This window comes from Antedon mediterranea, chromosome 10, assembly GCF_964355755.1.
Source record: "Antedon mediterranea chromosome 10, ecAntMedi1.1, whole genome shotgun sequence".
NCBI lineage: Eukaryota > Metazoa > Echinodermata > Crinoidea > Comatulida > Antedonidae > Antedon > Antedon mediterranea.
The window spans coordinates 11760512-11774522 of NC_092679.1; the positions used below are offsets into that span (position 1 = coordinate 11760512).

Genomic DNA, 14011 nt, shown 5'->3' on the forward strand with positions numbered 1-14011 from the left:
ATTTTTAAATGCAATACAATATAAGACATTAATTTACTTCAAAGTCACAAACAACGTTCCAAGTTCGCTCCGTACAAAAATTTACTTTCGAAATAAAAATAGTTTACAAAGTCAGCTTTGCAAATCTTCTCAAAATTTACTGGGCTTCCTTCTGTTACTTCAGACTTCAGTCTTCTTCTTTCAGATCTCGGTGAATATATATCTCCGATGAATATCCAGCAGTCTTGAGCTCAACAGTACTTCTTCTTCGTTGTAATATCCAAACAACGGTATAAAAACTGTCAGGAATCCAGATCTTCGTAACCATTTAACTTTTTGGTTACTGATTTAACAGGCCCGTAGAGTAGGCACTGTCACTTCTTCTTCTTCTTCTTCTTCTTGATACTTAAAGGGGGGTTCCGGGTTTAAAATGAATAGTAAAAAATGTAAAATATATTTGTTTGTCTCTTGAACGGTAAAAGTTTCAATTTATATAAGCGCCCAGTGAAGCAGAACGAAGGCTGTGAAATCAGGCCAGATTACAAGTGCAGCTACGGCAAAATCACACTGTGGTTACAAAATAGGAAATTCGTGAAATGGTCCATCTTCCGACGACTCGTTATCATAAACCATATCAATTACTTTTGTAAAATTATACTTATCTGATGTAATTTTAGTCGGTCTTCCCATTTATAAAGTCAATTTTTTATGAAAATTCATCAAAACAGTGAAAAATTAGATATGTTTGCACTTTACGTTTGCCGATTTTCGCACCGACTTAGGGAAAAATCAAAATCAATGAAGCGTAACGTATACTGTACATTCCTGCTGAGGATCGAGCGAGACGACGATATACACGTGCTCTCTCTGCTGCCCATGCCTGGCATCGTCACGTGATAAGCAGATACAACAATACCAAACTGGTCGGGTCGAGTATACCCCGTCTATAATCACAACATGAACGATGTACAGTATTTGATTGAAGGTCGACTTGACCTACCGGAATGGTATAGATAATATAGCTCGAATGAGAGAGTTGGAATATTTGTGTAGTGCAGCCTATAGTAAAAGGCCTGGTAGTATCAATTCGCATAGGATCTACTACACTAGCTAGCTCAATTTTTAACTGGGCCGGATCGGCTAGGTCTCCTGTCTCCTTCCTACTACCTGGTCTAATTGCTTGATGCATGAGTATCCGCTTTTTTGGAGAGTAAACTAAGCCTATTTTATTTTAGGCCTACTTAGACGATCGGGACACCATACGTGTGGACGGCGATCGGACCTTGTTTTGCTTCAATATTTACAGCCGATTTTGTAGAACGTTTTAGGTTTAGATGGTTTAGGAGTTTGGTTGATAGTAGGATGGGTTTTGTTATTTATGGGCCAATCGTCTAGTAGTAGGCTAGCTAGGCCCATGGGCCCCATTGTTTTAACGTAGCCATCGTGGCATGGAATCCCTAGTCAGAATGGCTCTCGCCCATATTATTATTAGGCTAGGCCTAGAGTAGTATTGTACGTGAAGCCGATAATACGATCTGTACTATAGAGGTATAAAAATAGTATAATTTATGACTCCGTATCTGTACTAAATTTTGTATTTCATTAAATGTCAAATAAATATATGCTACTACTGTTATTATTACACTTTAGGCCTAGCTTAGAAAATCTACAAAAAATGTATTTCACAATGATCGGGTGGTCGTCGTTTGACAGGGGAGAGAGATGTAAATTAGTTGACAAACACAACGTACATGACGTCGCGAGTTTGGAATCCACTGGTGACGTGATTTTGTGAATATCTCATGAATATTAATGAGCTTCCCTAAGCTGCTGAAAAACAGACTTTCCATGAATTTACCCTAAAATGTATATGAAATTTAATTTTTTTAATTTCTCGTTATTACTTCTTCATTCTGACATGTCTATATTGTTATAATATTTTTTATTTAATAAATAAACGATATTTAAAAGCAATTTTAAACCCAGAATCCCCCTTTAAATCATGTATCTTAAACAAAAATTTTCACCGCTGCCACCATGTAGTGAATATTTTAGTTGGTTCCGAGCTTTCTCAGGCGTATATATAACTCCACGCGACGTACACTGTCACTGAATGATAACTCATACAAAAAGTATATTTAACTCAACTAGAACTTTTATTCCTTGTAACTCGATTAATAAATCTTACTACCAGTCAAGCCTTATTTTCTTTATCATCTTTCCGTTTATCTACTCTGATCTTATTCTCTCTTCCTCTTTTTTATCTATTACATTCCACTTTTATACTGGACATGAAAATTTTAGGCTTCAGAGGAGGATAACATTTTCCCTCCAAAAATTATACAATTTTGATTGGCTAATAATATTTGGCGGACCTGGTCTAAAGCATCCTTATCTAAACACAGGGAATCAGAACATAAATAATATGACACCTATATAGACTATTTTTAGTATATGTATATATGTACATACATACATATAAATGTTCGGTTCAATGTAACCGTCTAGAAAGTGCTCAATACGGTAAAGTAGAGCTAAAATATATACGTTAAGTCTGGAAAATAAGTAAAAACTACAGTTTGGTCTCTACAGGCTTGTTTTGTGAGTCGTGCAACTCACTCATCAGGAGACTATAATGAGAAGAATCAATTACAACGCTGCTTATAAGCACATTTACTTGTAGAATTAGCATTTACAGGTGATATGTTTTGGAATGTCAGCTGTTATGTAACAATGCTTTCTTTCTGTGCCGGCAGGCGGACACAAGTTCGTTACGTTTGTTTAATGTCGATAATTCAGGGTGGCGGATGATAAATAATTTCTCTTTGAGGCAGAGATTGCATTTTTTGTTTGCGCTACTATATGCTTTAGTAGATGTCAAGATGCGCCATGAGATTGTATAGTCTGTGTTATTGTCCTTGAGTGTCCAAATATGTTTACTGAGTTCAGTTGAGTTTCTAGAACGTGAATTACGGAATGATGAGGTGTGATTTCTGTATCGTGTTTTAAAATCATTTTCAGTTAGTCGGCAGTTGCATGTTTTGTTTTCTTGCGTGTTTTCCACGGATGTTGTTTCGGGCTGGTTGAGTATTCTCTTGTTGTGACTGTCTATTATCTGTTTCATATTGTTCATACAACTGTAGCTAATCTTGATAGTGTTTCGGTTGAAGATTTTTCTTAGTTTGTTATCTTTTGGAAAATGTTTGTCTACTAGGGATAGGAATTTCTGTCCAATGTTTGTGCTGACGTTTTTGCTGAACGGTGGGTTGTACCACAGAATGTCTTTTCGTTGTCTGTTTTTTCGTCTTGTCTGGATTACCGGCTCGTATTTTAGTGTGTACTGGTATCCACTGTCGTTGAGAGTTTTCTGGTATACAGGGGCGGCTTGGTCGAATGAATTCTTGTCGGATGACAAGGACGAGAGTCGTCTGTTTATTCCGGCGGGTATATTATTTAGGATGGTCGGTGGGTGGTTACTTTGTTGATGGATATACTGTAACGTGGCGTTTGGTTTGGTGTAGGGCTGGTATGTGTTCTTCGCTAGGTTGAGTGTGACGTCTAAGAAGTTGATGACTTGTTTGTTTGCTTCTATGGTAATGCGTAGGCCGTTATTTATTTAATATTTGGCATATGTCTTTTTTAATATTTTCTGTGCTTTTATGTGTGGTGTCTGTGACTGCAAGGCCGTCATCTCTGTAAAGTCCTATGTTGATTCCTAGTTTCTGTTGTAATTGGTGTAACAGGAAGCTTCCAACAAGTTCACATGTTTCTGCGCCATCATAACTACCCATAGTCACATCGAATGCTGTGGGGCCTTTCTTTTGCCATGGTTGCTGTTTGTGTGATAGTACTGATTTTTTGGTATGTACGATGATGTCTCTTTCGTCGTTGGTAATATCATCGTATCTTTTAGCGAAGTCTAGTGCTTTATTCAGCAGGTCATTGCTGATAGAGGGGTAAAATTCTACGATGTCGAAGCATATAAAGTTGTGTTGTTGTTTCTTGTCGATGCTCTTAAACCATTCGATGACCGATGAGGTATTTTTCCATTGATTGGTGCAAAGTTTTGATGTAATTTTGCTGTTAATACAATCGAGTATAGTTTTGCTTATCTTGCCTATCTCGGATTTGGTCGGGTTTATTAATCGGCAAGTAGGTTTGTTAGTGAAGTTCGGTTTGTGGTCTTTGAGGGTTATGAAAGCATCTTTATTTGCAGTTGTATCCACTCTGTCAGCGATGTTCAATTTTGTTGCAATACTTTTGTTTTTTCTATGAATCGTCTGTACGAGTGCAGGTTCTGCTTTCTTGTATGATTTGGTGATGTTTTCTTCTAGGAGGTTGTCATACGTCGGTGGGTCTAGTTTGTAGAAATTTGTGGTTTTGTCGGCTGCAATTAGAAGTTTGGGCTCGTTTTCAATTTTCTTGGAGTCGGTTTTTAACTTGTTGAGTAGAGGGTTGTCTACATACATATATATATGTATGTATATATACACATTAGGCAATGAACATGTATATATATATATATACATACACACATATACATATATACATACATATATACACACAAACTCATCAGACAATAAACATTAATTCTAAACAGCCCAGCGATATACTGAAATGTTAATTAATTAATTTGAAACGATAAAGATGAGGAAATATAATATAAATATATAGCCAATATAGACTATTCTCAGTTATATATGTAAGGATGTGGACGACAACACAAAAGGAAAAACACGCCTTTTCTCACTTTTACCACGGTCCGGTGGTGTATTTGGTTTTAATTTGTTTTTAGCATAACAATAGAGATCAGTATGGTCCTGAAAACCACATAATAAATACAATGAGAAACAAAAGTAAATAATATTCTAAAATACAAGCCAATTCTTAGTAACGACCTCAACTTAACAGGCGACTCTAATAAAAAGGATTCTCTCTGAGGACTGCGACTATTACGTCAAACGGCACGTCTACCTAAACAGCCTCTGTATACTTTGTTAGAGTATACAAATACCTAATTAATTACCTACACAATTGCATCATAAGTGCCTGAATATTACTATTATATTACTAGAACAAATGCATGTTGGAATTTACTCACACTATTTGAATACTAAACTTAGTCTATTCATTGAATCAAGGAGTTATAATCTTAGGTTTGTGTAAAATATATAAACAATAACAAATCCATGGGCGCAGCCATTTTGTATGACAAATAGAGGGCGCACTACATGACGATCTATCACGAGCATGGTAGCCTCGTGTATACAAATTAATCAAGTGTGAACTGTAGGATGAACTATTTTATACAAACTGTTAACTAGAAACTATCTTCTATAAACTAAACATTACTAAATCTATCTAAACATATTTTGTTAATACAAAGAAGGTTTATCACAAAAGTGTATATTATAACATTATATGGCATAAAATCCTAGTTCAAAGATTGTAACACAATACTATTCAATAGGCTTCCTAACTGCACATTCCATGAGTCAAGGTTAACCCAAAACAAATGTCTAGGCCTATGAATGCAATCATCTTAAAATACAACATTAATGTTTCTTAAACATAACAGAATCTTATAAATGTATAACAAAGTAATGTATGTATAAAGTAGAGTAATTACCTTTTAATCAGATCTTTAATTAAATAAGAGACAAAACTATCTGCTTCCTTGACCGGTTCATGAATACAAAAGAAAGCAAATCATTTGAAAAAGACTGTTACAATTATAGGGGGCAGCAACACCTATAGGGGGCAGTATTTAATTATCACATGATTAGATTAATCCCCACACTCCCCTGTTTAAGCCGAGTTTGTCCTCAAACTTAATATTATTCACAACAAGAAGAATCTTTTCAGCATTTTCAGAGTCAATGCCAGCATCATCAGGCCAGTCAGGGTAAACGTCCCCAGTACCATCGTCTTCAACAAAGGACTCTACACATTCCCCTTCGGCTCCCACAAAGTGTCTCATCTTCTTCTCTGGGAGAACATATACTGTGTTTCCATTACCATGGGCAGCACGCCTAGTTGCTTCTAGTTCGGCTCTTAGCTCATCAACCGTCCTCTGCACATCTCGCAACGATGCCTTGCTTGCCATCACTGATCTCTAATGTTAAAGCCAAATACGATCCACGATCCCACTTCTGACACCAAATTGTAAGGATGTGGACGACAACACAAAAGGAAAAACACGCCTTTTCTCACTTTTACCACGGTCCGGTGGTGTATTTGGTTTTAATTTGTTTTTAGCATAACAATAGAGATCAGTATGGTCCTGAAAACCACATAATAAATACAATGAGAAACAAAAGTAAATAATATTCTAAAATACAAGCCAATTCTTAGTAACGACCTCAACTTAACAGGCGACTCTAATAAAAAGGATTCTCTCTGAGGACTGCGACTATTACGTCAAACGGCACGTCTACCTAAACAGCCTCTGTATACTTTGTTAGAGTATACAAATACCTAATTAATTACCTACACAATTGCATCATAAGTGCCTGAATATTACTATTATATTACTAGAACAAATGCATGTTGGAATTTACTCACACTATTTGAATACTAAACTTAGTCTATTCATTGAATCAAGGAGTTATAATCTTAGGTTTGTGTAAAATATATAAACAATAACAAATCCATGGGCGCAGCCATTTTGTATGACAAATAGAGGGCGCACTACATGACGATCTATCACGAGCATGGTAGCCTCGTGTATACAAATTAATCAAGTGTGAACTGTAGGATGAACTATTTTATACAAACTGTTAACTAGAAACTATCTTCTATAAACTAAACATTACTAAATCTATCTAAACATATTTTGTTAATACAAAGAAGGTTTATCACAAAAGTGTATATTATAACATTATATGGCATAAAATCCTAGTTCAAAGATTGTAACACAATACTATTCAATAGGCTTCCTAACTGCACATTCCATGAGTCAAGGTTAACCCAAAACAAATGTCTAGGCCTATGAATGCAATCATCTTAAAATACAACATTAATGTTTCTTAAACATAACAGAATCTTATAAATGTATAACAAAGTAATGTATGTATAAAGTAGAGTAATTACCTTTTAATCAGATCTTTAATTAAATAAGAGACAAAACTATCTGCTTCCTTGACCGGTTCATGAATACAAAAGAAAGCAAATCATTTGAAAAAGACTGTTACAATTATAGGGGGCAGCAACACCTATAGGGGGCAGTATTTAATTATCACATGATTAGATTAATCCCCACATATATATATATAAATATACAATATTTATATATATAAACAAATCAGGCAAAGAACATATAAATATATATATATACAAATATATATATATATACATACATACACACACACACATACATATATACAAATCAATTGTGTAAATGCACTGTGTAAATTATATATAAATAAATAAATAATTTTTATTTTTTTTAATATATTGATAACATCAAATAATACCTTATATAAAAAGAACAGCAACATGTAGAAAAAAGGATGGCAATCCACGAAAGGCAAGCCTGTGATGTGGAAGCCCACAATGAAGTAATAAATAAGTTAGACAGAACAACAAACACACAGGTACAGAACAAACTTACAGGACACAAATCACAACACAAACAGACATCAACAAACAGAACATGCACAGACACACACGAACACACATCACCAGGGGAAAACATTAATATTTAGAAATGAGGAAAGATTTGAATGTTTTATTAAATAAAAATTTAGTAGCCGAATGTTTAATTTTAAAAAGAATTTTATTCCAATTCATGGGACCAGTATATCTGATTGAATGTTTAAAGGCAGTGAGTCTTGGTTTTGGCAAATGTAGGTCTTGTGCAATACGAGTATTAGACCGGCAGCCCAGAGACATTTGGTTAGATGAGCCAGGTACCAATATCTGACTATTTGAGTGTGTTGGGGGTCACTTGAAGTGAATGAAAATGGGAGTCTGCCGGGTACCCCCTGCTGCGTCTAGACCGGGGGGACCCCGAAACGTACTAAAAAATCGGCACAGGTTAGATGAGAGAGATACCACCTAATTTTACCACCATGGGATGCCCATTGGCATCCTTATAACAGTATCACAAACGACAGACTTTTTCTCTGCTGCAAAAGGCCCGCCAGACCCCCCGAGGGATGGCCTAAAATGGGGTTAGCATAGATGAGTGAGGTACCACTCAAAATCAATTCCAAACGAACAAGTTGTGTTCATACAATACTAAATGGATAACAACAGACTAATTGTCTGCTGCACCGCAAGTGCCAGACACCCTAAAGTTAGGCCCCCCTTCCCCCAACTAACCCAGCTTAGATATTGTAGATACCACCAGCAACCAATGTTATATGATTTAGCACATTGTAAGCAATACCAAATGACCTATTACAGACTATCTGTACACTGCTCTGGCCCTGGCAGACCCCTCTAAAATTAGACTAGAGACCCCTCTTTCCCCAACTAGCCCAGCTTAGATATTGTAGATACCACCAGCAACCAATGTTATATGATTTAGCACATTGTAAGCAATCACCAAATGACCTATTACAAACTATCTGTACACTGCCTTGGCCCTGGCAGACCCCTCTAAAGTTCGACTAGAGACTCCATTCCCCCAACTGGCCTAGCTTAGATATTGTAGATACCACCAGCAACCAATGTTATAATTATGATTTAGCACATTGTAAGCAATACCAAATGACCTATAACAGACTATCTGTGCACTGCCTTGGCACTGGCAGACCCCTCTAAAGTTCCCCCATTTACCCCAAGTATATCCTTAGATATTGTAGATACCACCAAAAAAAACACACAAAACAACATATTTAATTGAATAAAGTTTAACTTTAATCGAACTAACACAAAACAATTGAAAATATATCACATCAATGACAATAAAATGACCATTACCATTTTAAAGGGAAAAATAGTTTTAGAGTTTCACTTCAAACTTATATAAGCCAAATATAAACAAGTACGGATTCGAGTAAATTTAGCATTCCTGCTAAGAATTGTGAGGATCTGGAATTCCTTGCCTTTGAATGTCAAAGATACATTCGTCTGTAACTCTTGCAACCTATTTTAAGAGAAAGCTTAGTAATCACCTTAATCAAATTCAGGATTGTAGTAACTTAATCAAAAGTGATTTGATTAATTAATAGTTGGTAATTTTAAATGCTGTATATTATAATCTTAATCCTCTATATATATTTATATATATAAATCCAAAGGCAAATAACTGAAAAAATGACAATGCTGTGGGTATCAGTGGCTGAATCTCAATGGAGATACACAAAAAAATTGAAAAGCTAAATCAAAAGGCTAAAGTAAAACAGCCAGAAACGTTAGCAGAGCTTTCGGGCAACACTAGCCCTTCATCATTGCAAGTGAAGGATAAGAGCTGGCAAGTGCTGCCTGGGTGGACAGGAATAAAAGAAATACAACAAAAGGAGACAGGGTAGAGTCTGAATAAGAGTAGAAAACAAAGAAGGTAGCTTGGTAGAGATACAGTATAAACAATTTTGGAATGAAACTAAACACGGCCAACAGCCATAAGTCGCGTGCTAAAACGCATAGTGATACCGGACCGACAGACAGACCGACAGACCGACCGACCGCCGACATAGTGAACTATAGAGTCGCGTCCACGCGACTAAAAACAGCTTAAATGGTGGTTAATATTGATACTTAAATTTAGGTAGACAATGGAATAATTTTACCAACCTGGGAGTATGTTTCTAATGTTAAGTACAAAAGGTTTTGTGGTTTTAAGTTGTAATTCCCAGTGGTTTTCCTTGTCTTTGCAAGTTTTGTCGCTCCATTTGACACATGGAATATTGCAATAACTCTGAAATTTGTTATCGAGTGACGTGACCAGATGAATTAAAATGTTCGGCTACAGGTTGAACAAGCCTTAATGTGTTGATAGCTGATCTATGTTGTGTCATTCTCATACGGAGAGTGTTTTTGGTTTCTCCGACGTACTGTTTGCCACAAATATTACAGTATATGAGATAAATGACGTTTTTGGTTAGACAATTAATTGATTGTCTTATCCGAAAAATGTGGCCAGTTTGGTTACTCTTAAATTTTTCAGTAGAATCAACCAATGAACAAGTTTTGCAAGATTTGCCGCAAAGGTGACTGCCCAAATTTTGACTGTCATGAGAGTTAATTTCACTCTTACATTTGGATCTGACTAATATATCACGAAGGTTGGGAGGTCTACGAAATGCAATAATGGGTGGTTCCGGAAAAACAGTCCTGAGACGTTCTGTGGACTGTAGAATGGGCATATGTTTCTCAATAAATTAATAGCCCCGTAATGGAGGCAACCTAGGTTGATAGGTTTGTAATTTCTATTCCGGAGATGTCCGGTTAGTTCTTCGGTACGATTCTGAAAATCTAAATCTGAAGAACAGATACGTCTGATAGGTAATGCTTTACTGTTCGGTATGTTTTTAGTACAGTGTTGGGGATGACAACTGCTAGGGAGCAGGTACATATTTTTATCAGTGGGTTTACGGAATAGGTCAGTTTTGAGAGTACCATTTTCTATGGTCACTATAGTGTCCACAAAATCAACGCTACTAGTGGATTTGGTAACTGTAAATCTTAGGATCGATGGAGTGTTTTTTTTTACCATCACAGAAACAGATTTTGCCACCTTATCCGCAATTTCCGGGGTGGGTTCCGTTGTGAGTTTACGATATATAATGAAGCTGTCTTAAGGATTCCTCTTAATAAAATTTGATGTCCATAGCAACAGTGGCAGAACCTTTATCAGCGGGTTTAATGATGATATCATTACGCTGACGCAATTTGGCAATGGCCTGCCTTTCTTGTTTTGAGATTGTCACGTTTATCTGGACTCGGGACGTAGTTTTGTACATCCTCCTCAATAGCCTGGATAAATGTTTCTAAAGCTGGACAACGATTTTTAGGTGGATTCCAGGAACTTTTTGGTTTAAATTTGTTAACGTTGCCTTCGTTTTGCGTGGTGCTGCTGTCTGAATCAGCAAAATATTCACGTAATCGTAATCTTCTAGAAAAAGACTCTATATCCAAAGATAGTTGTTGTGCGCCGACCTGCCTTGGTTTTGGGCAGAATTTAAGTCCTCGGGAAGGAAGTTTTTTCTCTCCTTCGGAAAGTCGACAATTAATTTCAACAACTGAATCAGAGGTGTTGCTCTGATTCTTGTAATATGTCCCAACGAACCTTCTGCAGGGTTTCCTAAAAGCCCTGAAGTCATCCGAAGGTAGAGTCATTTGTGTTGAAATGACCAAGTCTGCATGGTAGACCAAATTTGTGATGTTCCCTTCGGGTCATTACCGTTGATTGTTTACGGCAGTCATTGGCGATAATCCTGAGTTTGTTTTGAAACTAGGATGCAGGAAGTTCTCTTTTCAACTTCTTAGTTCTAGAGTGAATTTCAACGTCAAACTCAGTGAGGATTTTGCGGCAATTGTCAATTTGGATCTCATTGAGATCTCTAATTTTGTTCAAATACCTTTTTTAATAGATACAGTACTACATATCTACATAAATAAAGTACATAAAAAAAAATTATATATATTTATAATTTTTTTTTTAAATATTTTTTTCGATCGAGATACGGTATTGTTCAGTCTATCTGAAGATCGTTTAACGTGAAACACCGTGTAATAGACCTCCGTGTTCCATCTACTTTATAAAAATATATATTCGCTCTTGATTCCAATTGAGCACGTTTGCAGCCTCAACGCATCTATATAAGACTTGCACTGATGAAGGGCTAGTGTTGCGCGAAAGCTCTGCTAACTTTTCTGGCTGTTTACTTTATCGTTTTGATTTAGCTTTTCGCTTTTTTTTGTATCTCCATTGAGATCCAGCCACTGATACCCACAGAATTGTCATTTTTTCAGTAATTTGCCTTTGGATTTATAAATATATATATATACATATGAATACAGGATTAAGATTATAATATACAGCATTTAAAATTACCCACTATTAATTAATCAAATCACTTTAGATTAAGTTACTACAATCCTGAATTTGATTAGGGTGATTACTAAGCTTTCTCTCAAATTATGTCCAAGAGTTACAGACGGATGTATCTTTGACATCCAAAGGCAAGGAATGCTAAATTTACCCGAATCCATACTTGTTATATATATTTGGCTTATAATATATAAGTTTTAATTGAAACTCTTAAACTATTTTCCCCTTTAGAATGGTAATGGTCATTTTATCGTCATTGATATATTTTCAATTGTTTTGTGTTAGTTCGATTAAAGTTAAACTTTATTCAATTAAACATGTTGTTTTGGGTGGTTATTTTGTTGCTGCTGGTGGTATCTACAATATCTAAGGTAGGCTATATACTTGGGGTAAATGGGGGAACTTTAGAAAGGTCTGCCAGTGCCAAGGCAGTGTACAGATAGTCTGTTATAGGTCATTTTGTATTGCTTACAATGTGCTAAATCATAATTATAACATTGGTTGCTGGTGGTATCAACAATATCTAAGCTAGGCCAGTTGGGGGAATGGAGTCTCTAGTCGAACTTTAGAGGGGTCTGCCAGGGTCAAGGCAGTGTACAGATAGTTTGTAATAGGTCATTTGGTGATTGCTTACAATGTGCTAAATCATATAACATTGGTTGCTGGTGGTATCTACAATATCTAAGCTGGGTTAGTTGGGGGAAGGGGGGCCTCTAGTCTAACTTTAGGGTGTCTGGCACTTGCGGTGCAGCAGACAATTAGTCTGTTGTTATCCATTTAGTATTGTATGAACACAACTTGTTCGTTTGGAATTGATTTTGAGTGGTACCTCACTCATCTATGCTAACCCCATTTTAGGCCCTCCCTCGGGGGGTCTGGCGGGCCTTTTGCAGCAGAGAAAAAGTCTGTCGTTTGTGATACTATTATAAGGATGCCAATGGGCATCCCATGGTGGTAAAATTGGGTGGTATCTCTCTCATCTAACCTGTGCCGATTTTTTAGCACGTTTCGGGGTCCCCCCGGTCTAGACGCAGCAGGGGGTACCCGGCAGACTCCCATTTTCATTCACTTCAAGTGACCCCCAACACACTCAAATAGTCAGATATTGGTACCTAGCTCATCTAACCAAATGTCTCTGGGCTGCCGGTCTATATTATAATTGTGAACTTCGTGATTAAATTTGAAAAGATGAGATGAAGGAGAATCAGCTGTCAAAGAGTCATAAATAAATTACATTTGTTGAAAAAGATTGATATCAGCTAATTTAAGAAAATTATGTACGGAAAAAATAGGGGAAGTATGAGAAAGACGATTCGAATGGGTAATTAGCCTAATGGCCTTTTTTTGTAAAATAATAAGTCTATCTATAGATGTCTGGTAATTATTAGCCCAAACAATATTGCAATAATTTAAGTAGTGCAAAATAAGAGAGCAATATAATAAACGCAAAATTGTTAAAGGGATATAGTGAGAAAGCCTATAGATAATTCCTATATTTTTTTAAACCTTCGAAGCGACCGAATCAATATGACATTTCCATGTTAATTTAGAGTCAAGAAAAACTCCAAGAAACTGGACGGTATCAGTGAGAGGAATATTAATATTATTTAACAAAATTAAGTTATTTCCAAGAATGAAGGATTTGTTAGGACTGTGAAAAATAATAGCACTGCATTTTTTAAAGTTTACCGAAAGTTTATTAGCTGAAAAATATTTTAAAACAGACTTAAGTTTGTTATTAACAACATCAAATAGTGTATTAATGTCACTATGCGAATATAAAATAGTGGTGTCATCAGCATATAAGAAAGACGAGAGAATAGAGGAATTATAAAAATCATTAATATAAATTATGAATAATAGAGGGCCAAGCAATGACCCTTGTGGAACGCCACACGAGATGGATCGGAAATCCGATGTATTATTATTGAATTTTGTGCACTGAGTGCGGTCAAGAAGATAGCTCTTGAATAAATCAAGTGCAATCCCTCTAACGCCATAGTGAGAAAGCCTAGATAACAAGATGTTGTG

General features: G+C 36.1%; 1 protein-coding gene and 1 long non-coding RNA gene across 2 annotated transcripts in view; one reads left to right on the forward strand and one right to left on the reverse strand.

Annotated features, from left to right (window-relative positions):
• The window catches only part of LOC140060927 (dynein axonemal assembly factor 10-like), a 73704-nt gene that overhangs the window by 2286 nt on the left and 57407 nt on the right, over nucleotides 1-14011 (forward strand). The gene's annotated exons all lie outside the window — the stretch shown is intronic.
• LOC140060184 (uncharacterized) lies at nucleotides 4700-7244 on the reverse strand. Its single transcript, XR_011847293.1, has 3 exons — nucleotides 7072-7244; nucleotides 5609-6262; nucleotides 4700-4799 (listed from the first exon to the last, which is right to left on the reverse strand). It is a non-coding gene; the product is annotated as an uncharacterized lncRNA (long non-coding RNA).